The sequence below is a fragment of the Poecilia reticulata genome, linkage group LG19, assembly GCF_000633615.1.
Source record: "Poecilia reticulata strain Guanapo linkage group LG19, Guppy_female_1.0+MT, whole genome shotgun sequence".
In the NCBI taxonomy this organism is placed as follows: domain Eukaryota; kingdom Metazoa; phylum Chordata; class Actinopteri; order Cyprinodontiformes; family Poeciliidae; genus Poecilia; species Poecilia reticulata.
Window position 1 is genome coordinate 2,179,256 of NC_024349.1, and position 8,336 is coordinate 2,187,591.

Consider the following 8,336-nt stretch of genomic DNA (forward strand, 5'->3'; position numbering starts at 1 on the left):
CGGTATTTAGAGGAAGCTAATGCTAAACTGCTATCCCAACAAGGTATTTAGAGGAAGCTAATGGTAAGGCGCTATCCTGACACGGTATTTAGAGGGAGCTAATGCTAAAGCGCTATCCCAACAAAGTATTTAGAGGAAGCTAATGCTAAGGTGCTACCCTGACACGGTATTTAGAGGAAGCTAATGCTAAACTGCTATCCCAACAAGGTATTTAGAGGAAGCTAATGGTAAGGCGCTATCCCAACAAGGTATTTAGAGGAACTAATGCTAAAGCGCTATCCCAACATGGTATTTACTTTGAATGGAGCTGCAGGACAATCCTTGGAATAAAACCTGTTAGTGGTTGAAATTAAATAAACAGCTGACGTTTGTTTCAAATATGTTTACTATGAAATTTATTTTTTTCTTCTGATTTCTGCTTTTTAAGAACCTAGAACTATACAAACGCCTTTACCTGCTGCTACTCGATAATTATAGTCAATTTATTTACAGTATTCAGTAAAACACAATCCATAACCGCAGAAAACTCTTGAATCCTTTCTAGGATCGGGGAGCAATAAAGGCCCACAGAGATTCCCTAAATAAAAAGAAAGTTTGTTATAAATCAAATCTGCTTAAAGTGTATTCATAATTAAAGGCAACCACAGAGTTCCCACAGAGCTCCAGTGTTGATGACTTATTTTATGAGCAGAAATGTTTCTGCCGACCTCTGCGAGGGCGAAGCTGGAGTCGCACTTTGTCTGGGATTTTTAACTGACAGGAAGACGGATTTGGGAGGGAAGTTGACCAGAGACGGAAAATTTATTGCTCCCCGTGTCGGGCTGTGATCTGTTTTCAAAAACAAGAAATATTTCCCCCTACATGTGCCGTCAAGATGCGCCTGCGAAAGCCTGACACCCGCCGCCCTGCGACGGCCGTCAGAGCCGCAGACGCCTCACAGCGAGGCCGAGGTGGACCGGTGATGACCACGGCAAACAGGTAGAGAGAGACAAAGTGGAGTCTGCGTGGATGAGAGCGGAAGTGGTTCGTTTGCAGGGATGGAAATATTAGGAGGCAGAGAGGTGAGCCGCTGTTTTTAACAGCTTCAGAAGGTCGTCTGTGGTCGGCGCAGCCGTGGTTTCCCTAAAAGCCCCTTTAACAGGAAAACTGTTGGTTTTTCAGCTCATAAGAAACATCCACCCTGCTGCCGAAAGCACAGAGCTGCTTTGAACACGCAGGGGGAGAAAACCGCAAATCAGTTTATTAAGTGCCTGCAAGATTATGTTCTTCACTTAAAGACACAGTGAGCGGGTAAACAGTCGCTACAGCTAGGTAGCATGACAGCTAGCAAGATGGAAAACTAGATGGAAGCTGGAAGATGACGAGAAGTAGAGCAGAAAAGCTTAGCGGAAGTAAAATGTTGCTCTACTGTTTTCAAACTGAAAAGTGTGGCATGCTTTTGCATTCAGCTCCACTTACTTATGTAGATGATGCTCTACATATTCAGATGAACAAAACACATATGGGCTACTTATTATGTCTAACGCATAAAATCCAAATTAAATGCATCAAAGTTTGTGGTTTTAATGAGAGAAAATGTGTAAAAGTTCAACTCTGTTGCACAGCACAAAGGAATCTCTGCCAAAAGGGTCAAAATGTTTCCGTAAATAAAAACTAACGTCTCTACAGGAATGTTTTCATGCTTTACGGCACATAAATGTGCAGAAATGAATGTTTTTATCTAGTAACAAGAGTTGGGTTTTAACTACATACATTTACTCAACTTACTTACTTTTCAATTAACTTTTTTGAGGAAAAAAAAGTACTTTAAGGAGTATTTTCACTCCATTGTACGTTTTACTTTTACTTCAGTAATTCTATTATGAAGTATTTCTTCTCTTAATTGAGTAAAATTTCTGGATTTTCTGTCCACTGAATGAGAAACAAACATGTTTTAACCACCAGACAGACTCACAGTTTCTGTCAAAGTTTCATACATTTTTTTATTGAACTGATTGGGAAAAATTTCCTTTTGCCTGATTTTGTTATTTTTTGTTACTTATATGACTTATTATCATTTTGGTCCTTAAAATACCAAACTTTCCACTTAACTTTATATTTTGGTCCATCTGATGATGTCATTTTTGAATCTTACACGTTTTTACTCTTAATTTTTGCTGCTTTTACTCGAGTTCAGTTTTTACAGTGCTTTATCCATCTCTGCTCAGCAGACGAACATTTCTGCAGAAATATTTTCACCCTTCGTGGCAGACTTTCTCCTTCCACTGGTCTGAAACGCACGTTCTCATCCAAGCGGTCCACTTTTCCGTCGGTGCGGATGTGAGCGGTTCTGGATCTGCTCTGGGTCGGGCATCGGCGCACACACATGTGGACCCCACACGCGCGCAGATCCCTCTGCATCTGGACGAAATGTGTGGCTAACAAATACAGGCCCGGCAGGGGGCAGGAAGTGGCAGAAGAGAGCGTGTAAATCTTCACCGCTGGTTCGGTTCCCACACCGAGAGGCGGCGACCGGATCGTCCGCCGGCAGGTTTACCCAACTCCCAGTTTTCACTCAGAACCAAGCTGCTGTTTCACTCAGAGGAGGTTTTTTTTTTTGTGCTGCTTCTATTTAAAAGGCTCCTCTAAATCTAAAAAAGAAAAAGGTTGGGAATGGAAACAATCCGGGGAAGGAATAACAGAACTTGTTTTCTCTCATTAGTCCTCCCAGACTCATGTATTTGCTCTGTAATTAGAGTCTGATCTGGTAACACTTGACAGCCGGGGTGAGAATAGTGAAAACATTCTGATCCCGGGTCAGGCTCTTTTTTTTTAAAGAGTCATTTATTTAAACTGAAACCCCAAAAAAAAAGACAGAGAAACGGGACAAACAAGGGACACGGAGCGTCACGGAGCCCAGCGAGCCGCTCAAAGTTAAAGAAACATCAGAGGAGATGACCTCCGTTTCCCCTGCACGCACTGCAAAAAAAAACACTAAATCTCACCAAGTATTCTGTCTAGTGTCTAATGTAAATATCTGAATTGAGATAAAACTGAGTTTCAGGTGATGTTTCAGCAAGAAACGAGTTTAATTATCTCCTTAGTGTCGATTAAAATGAACTAATTCCTGTAGCGTGAAAGAATGTTTAGTTAGTGCTGAAATAATCTGCAGTGGAGCTAGAACTGGGTTGCTAGGCGACGGGCTGGGGTTGCTAGGCGACGACGCGCTGGGCTTGGCTGGGGTTGCTAGGAAACGGTGTCAGTGGAACTAGAACTTTTTCATGAATATCAAGGAGTTATTGACTTAAATGTGGCTGAAAAGTTCGTTTTGTCTCATTTCAGGTGAACTATAATATATTTTCACTGTAAACTGGACCAAACTGGACCTTACTCTGCCTTTCCACTGTAAAAACTCAAACTTTTACCAAGATTATTTGGTCTAGTTTGTACCGCAAGTATATCGGCGTAATTGAAATAAGAAAAATTAAAAAACTGACAGTAAATTTTCAGCAAAAAAATAGGAGTTTGTTTTAAGTAAATAATAGTTTCTTAACATTGATGGAAAAATGTTAGTTTTTGGCTCCACTGGCCTTCAGTTGACAAGTAAATGACTTTTCAGCGTGAAATACAATATTTAATATTGATGGTTGTTTCACTTGTAGACATTTTTCCTTGTTATAAGTGACATAATCTGCCAGTGGAAGTAGGACTTTTTCATCGGTATTAAATATTTATTTATTTAAAATAGGCTCCTATATCTTGTTAGCTGTAAGTTAGTTTTGTCTTATTCAAAGTGTAATGAGATATTTACAGTAGAAACTCGGCAAAAATACTTGGTAAGATTTTCTGTTTTTGCAGTGCAAACGCTTGTAGAGTTGAGGCCTGAAGTGATGCAATTAAATAATGACGATTTCTTGTAAAAAAAAAAAAGATAAATGATCGACACAAGGCCTCCAAGCTCCTGGTTCCACAGCGAACGGTGAGAGACGTGGAGCCGTTTCTCCATGGATTCTTCCTTTCATTTGGGGTGAGAGAGAGAAGTAGGTCAAGCGACTGACACTGATTCAGTGAGCAGAGGGGGAATACTTTGCTCTGCCGAGGCACTTAAGATAAGCAATCAGGGAGGGATTCTAACTTTCCCTTCACGGATTGAGAGCAGCAGCAGGATCTTTATGATTGGCAGGATAATTGTCTCCTGACAGGCCAGCAGCTCAGGGACCCCGCGTCGCATCTCACCGCACCGCATTGCGTCGCGTCGTACCGCGTCGCGTCGTACCGCATCGCGTCGCGTCGCACCTCGTCGCGTCACACCGCATTGCGTCGCACCGCGTCGCGTCACACCACGTCGCGTCGCACCGCGTCACGTCACACCACGTCGTACCGCATTGCGTCGCACCGCATCGCGTCACACCGCATTGCGTCGCACCGCGTCGCGTCGCACCGCGTCGCGTCACGTCACACCACGTCGTACCGCATTGCGTCACACCACGTCGCGTCGCACCGCGTCACGTCACACCGCGTCGTACCGCATCGCGTCGTACCGCACCATGTCGCGTCAAACCATTGCGTCGCACCGCATCGCGTCGCATCGCGTTGCACCGCACAGCATCGCACCGCATCGTACCGCACCACGTCGCACCGCGTCGTATCGCACCGCATTGCGTCGTGTCGTACCGCATCGCACCACATCTCGTTGTACCGCATCACACCGCGTCGCGTCGTATCGCACCACGTCGCACCGCACCACGTCGCACCGTGTCGTATCGCACCGCATTGCGTTGCGTCGCACCGCACAGCATCGCACCGCGTCGTACCACACCACGTCGCACCGCACCGCGTCGTATCACTCCGCATCGCGTCGCACCGCATTGCGTCGTGTCATACAGCATCGCACCACATCTCGTTGTACCGCATCGCGTCGCACCGCATCGGTTTCATATTTCATTTTCATATTTTGTAGACCGAGTATTTTACATGATCAATGCAGGAAAGACGTTCTCCACGTTAGAAACAAGTTTAGGGGTTTCATTTAGGAGTGTTGCCATGACGACGCTCAAAATTAAGTTTCATGAAGCACCAATCTTGATCCCATTTATGATCTGCTGAAATGACGATTTGTAATTTAGTGCTTTAAGCGCCTACATATCAAAACTACTGAAACTCTACAGTGTTTTTGTAGCATCATTTTCCAGATGAATATTTGCTTTTGGTTTCACGTCGGGGCGACCGAACTACAAAAACAAAACATTACCGAGTGTTTTTGGTCTGGTTTCTAATGCAAATATCTTTGTACACTTTAAATATTTAAAAACTAACTTATAAGTAACATTTCAGCCTGTTACTTAGTAACCCAAGTGGAGCTCCAGCATGTTTGGTCAGCTGGTTGTATAGTGGCTGCTGGAAAAGACGATGTGTTTTGCTGTTGACGTCCAGAAACCACTTGCTGCCTTCTTATTGGTTGTGCAGGAGGCTCAACTAATGCTTTTCAAAGATGTACAGTTGCATAGCTGTGCATCGGTCTGCAGATATTTTCACATGCGAGTTTAAACGTTGAGTTGGGGGCGGGGGGGGGCGTGGCCAGCAGCAGCTCGTTTGGATTTAAAGATACAAGACGCCCTAAAACTCGCGATGGGCAGAACTGAACAGACTAAATTTATAAGTAACATTTCAGCAGAATATATTAATTCATTAATTATTCATTAATGCTGCAGAAAAAGTTGGTGTAGGAACGTTTTTGGGTTTGCCGTGTAGCGGTGTACCAATGGAGCATTAGCTGTTTCCAAAAGCAGTTTCAGTCCCTACACTGCAAAAAATACACAAAATCTTACAAAGTATTTTTGTTTTGGTTTCTGGTGCAAATATATTTGAACATTTTGAAATAAGACGAAACTGACTTACAAGTAGCTTTCCAGCCACAATCGGGAGTTTGTTTTAAATTACTTCTTTATATTTTTGAATAAGTTCCAGTTCCACTGCCGCCGTTACCTAGCAACCCCAGCCAAGCCCAGCCCGTCGCCTAGCAACCCAGTTCTAGTTCCACTGGCAGATTATTTCACCTGTAGGACTTTCTTCCCATGTCACAAGTGAAATAATCTGGAAGTGAAACTGGTTCTTTTTTGTCAATATTTATACATTTATAACAGGCATCTTGTTGAAAAGTTATAAATTAGTTTTTTGTAATTTTGCAGTGTAGAATATCTACTAAGTGGAACAATGAAGGACAGACAAAGAAACCATTTAATGGTTTCCCACACGGCGAATGGAGGTGGGCGGACATTTTGGATCTTTTTTAAATGAATAAAGACATTTTGATAAGTGGTTACTATAGGAGCAGATCGTTTTGTTAAAAATCAGCTTTGATGGCGGCAGAACCCGGCGTGGACCGAATGATGCGTTCAGTTTCTCACAGAAGTCGGGAAATAAATCAACTGAGTCCATTCGAACCGATTTATACACTCAAAAACATTAAAAAAGCTGCATAGGAGAGAATGACAAACCATCAAAAGAGAAAATAAATACTTTAAACTTGCAACTTTCACATGAACGGCAGCCATTTTGGATTCTGAGCCCAGCTTCAGGTTTTCTTATTCTGACTGCGACGACAACGAACAGCAGCAGTCAAACTTTAGAGAAGTGAATTCTTGTGACCCGGCCCGTCAGAAACGCTTTCATAAAAACCGAATCAACATTCTCCTAACTCAGATCCTTATAATTTGATGCTACGATGATAAAAATGAAGGATTTTCTTATCCTCACATTCAGATTAGCTTAATTTTGGTACATTTACAAAACCACAAAAACCAGAAACAAAATGAAATAAAATAAAAACCAATAATTATTCTTCCCTCCCTGTTCAACAACTAAACAGTCAAAATGAAGCTTTAGCTGCCGTCGAATCAGACGTTCAGATTTTAACTCCTGACCAGTTCAAAAAGCAAAAATAAGGATTTAAAGTGTTTCGACCAATGAAAACCTTACATCTGCACTGCAAAAACACAAAATATGACCAAGTACTTTTAGTCTAATTTCTACTGCAAATAACATAAAAGTAATTTTTCATTTAGGAGGTTGTTTAAAGTGACTAAATCTTTTATATTGATGAAAAAAAGTTCATTAGTTCACTTTAAAATATTGTAAAAATGTCTTGTTATAAGTAAAATAATCTGCCATTTTAACTGGGACTTTTTAAATTAGTATTAAGAAAATATTTACTTAAAATAAGCTGCTGTGTGTTGGTGAAAAGTTGATTTTTTTTACACTCAAATATGTTAAACAAACAAACTGTAATTTACAGTAAATTCTGGCATCTGTGGTTGACAGAATTTAACTGTAATTTAGAGAAAACAATTTTACAGTGTAGAAACTGGACCAGTAATACTTGGTAAGAGTTTTGCAGTGTAGTTTTTAAATAGAAATGTTATGTTTGTGACCAACTGGCAGTGACTGACAGCTGTATCCAGTCTTATTTGTGGAAAGTTTAGTGGAAGGAAAAACTGCATACGAGCAGAAGACGGTGAAGGGAACCCGTTTTAGAGAATGTGGCAGAAATAAGCCTTTACTAGATCAGAGACGATGTTTTTATTTGTTTGTTTTGGAATCATTTAACTTTTTGTTTTATGAGACAATAAAAGTCCCGGAGGTAAAACCTCAGCTCCTCACTGACGCAGCAATTCAAGCAAAAGGAGCCCAGACCGAGAACAAAACACGTTTCTATTGATTTTATGCATTATTTTCACTTTCTGCTTTACTAAATGCTGAGTTTGCATTAGCTGTACGTCATTATCATTAAATTTAAAAGAAATAAACGCCTGAAATGTATAACAGTAGATCTAATAAATACATAAAAGTTATGAGTTTGTGTTTTTGAGCTGAATTTACTCGAATAAATGAACTTTTTGATGGTTTTGCAGTGCAGTGAGATGCACCTGTGTGCAGCCGGACCGGTGATTCAGACACCTAAAGGTCAAAGAGTCTCACTTTCCTCCTGCTTGACGAAACGAGCGGTGCGTAAAATGAAGAACCTGAAACGATAATATGCTTAATAAGACGCAAATGAACTCACCTCTGCGCCAAACCGGCCGCGCACTTTTCCTGTTTGGTTAAAAGAAAAAAGAAGCGTCCTCACAAATCACGTCTGAGGTTATTTCCCCCGGTAGAAACGGTCCCGTCCAAAAGTCTGTCCGCTTTCAGATGGAGCTACATGAGCGGAGCCGTGGATCCAGGATCCATCCGCGTCCGCAGCGCTGGCCGACTGAGGGCTGCCGGCACGTCCATATGTACGAAAGGAGCCGGTTTGGCTACTCCCCGTTAGAATCAAACCCAGATTGTCAGAGAGGGAGAGAGAGAGAGAGGAGGAG

General features: G+C 41.9%; 1 protein-coding gene across 1 annotated transcript in view; it reads right to left on the reverse strand.

The window, feature by feature from the left end:
- ntn2 (netrin 2) overlaps window positions 1–8,293 on the reverse strand; it is a 59,463-nt gene extending 51,170 nt beyond the window's left edge. Inside the window, exon 1 of the mRNA XM_008436404.2 lies at window positions 8,042–8,293. The gene's annotated coding sequence lies outside the window, so the exon portion shown is untranslated. The remainder of the gene's footprint in view (window positions 1–8,041) is intronic.
- Window positions 8,294–8,336: the final 43 nt, after the last annotated feature.